Here is a 1,966-nt window from a genome sequence, read left to right as displayed (position 1 = left end):
GTCAATCAATAAAAAATTATAATAAAAAACCAGTTACTATAAGAAAATAGCTAATAGGCTACTGATGGTTCAAACACCCAAAACGATTCTGGCCACATAAATTTAAATATACTAACTTTACTACATGCATCTAATAAGTATCTACTATGAAGCTCTTAATCATAGAAAAATTAACCAATGTCACTAATCAAAAAGAGGAGATCATCATTCTCAAGCTGGATTTTGAAAAAGCCTTTAACAAGGTGGATCATGGACTAATCCTTCAAATGGTAGAGAAGTTCGGCTTCAGTTAGAAGTGGATTAGCTAGATAGATTCTATTCTTAGTTCAGGAGTATCTTCTTTCCTTCTTAATGGGTTCCTGGCAAGGCCTTTTCCTATAAAAGATGAGTCAAGCAAGGAGATCCTCTCTCTCCCCCCTCCCCCCTCTCTTTGTTATTGCAGCAGAATTACATCAATATATCATCAATGAAGCTAGAACCAGGGTCTTCTTTCTCTTCTGCTAAACTTGCCACACACCTCAGACTTCCTAGTTGTTGATGAAACCATCATAATTCTAAAAACCCATCAAAGAGAGATCTTTTGCCTTAAGGGTATTCTTCACATCTACACGCAATCTTTGGCCTCAAGATTAACTTTGCCAAGTCATGTCTTGTTCTCATTAACCTGATAGTCAAAAAGACAATGATTTTGGTTGGTGTCTTTGGATGCATAGTGGGTTCTTTGCATTTCACATATCTTGGCCTTCCTTTGAGCATCACTAGACCAAGATTTGAGGATATGACTCCCACATGAATAGGATTGAGAGAAGAATCATTGTCACCTCTTCATTGTTGGGTCTTGCTGGAAGGTTTAGTTCGGTGAATCCAGTGCTTTCTTCCTTGCCAACATGTAGCATGTGCACCTTTAATCTCCCAAAGAATGCTATTGATGTCATTGACAGAGTTAGGAGAAACTGCTTATAGAGAGGACCTAATGGATCATCAAGAGGTAAAGATCTAATCACTTGGAAGCAGGTATGCATCCCCAAAAGCAAAGGGGTTTAGGGGTCATTAATCTGGCCAGGCAAAATGAAGCTCTTCTAGTTAAGCATCTGCATAAATTCTACAATGGTCTAGATATCCCTTGAGCCCAATTAAATGGGAACACTCACTATCGTAATGATCGGGCACCCCATACATTCAAAGCTAAAAGTTCGTTTTGGTGGAGAGACATCATGTGTTTTATCGACCATTACAAAGGTATTGCTTCAGGGTGCCCAGGTGTTGGTTCCACTATATTCTACTCTGGCATGATGTTTGGAACGACAATTATCTCAAGGAGCATATTCCTCATCTATACTCCTTTGCCAAAAAAATAAATATATATCCATTACAGCTTGAAGGGAAAATAGTTCTACCCTCATGAACTTTCACGCTCCTCTATCCATAGAAGTGTTCCAAGAGTTGCACATATTAGACCAGAAAATAGATAGCATTCAGAGCCAAAGCACTCAAAAGGATACATGGTTTGATTGTTGGGGTAATGATAGATATACATCAAGTAAATACTATGAGCTACCCTATAAATCCATTAACCCCCTCCCCCCCCCCCACACACACCCATTATCAGGATTTGGAAATCACAGTGCTAAAAAAATCAAGGTTTTTATCTGTCTTCTCTTTGTCACCATCAGTTCTTCATGGAAGTCTTTGTTATTGCATCTTGGGAAATCTGGAAACAAATGAATGCAAAGATTTTTCAGCGAGCCAATCCAACCTTTCATAATTGGCGCTAAAACTTCATGTACATTGTGCACTTGCAGCTACATAGATTCAACAGCTCCCTTCACTCTTCTTTTTCCCATTGGTTTAACAGTTTTAGCTAGTGCTTTATTTCTTCTTCCTTCTCTGTTTGTTATGTCTAGCCTACTCTTAGTCTTTGTATAGTTATGTTTATTCTTTCTTTAAGCATCTTAATAAAACTTTC

This window comes from Phragmites australis, chromosome 1 (genome assembly GCF_958298935.1).
Source record: "Phragmites australis chromosome 1, lpPhrAust1.1, whole genome shotgun sequence".
NCBI classification, from domain to species: domain Eukaryota; kingdom Viridiplantae; phylum Streptophyta; class Magnoliopsida; order Poales; family Poaceae; genus Phragmites; species Phragmites australis.
Note: the sequence above shows the minus strand (reverse complement) of the source record.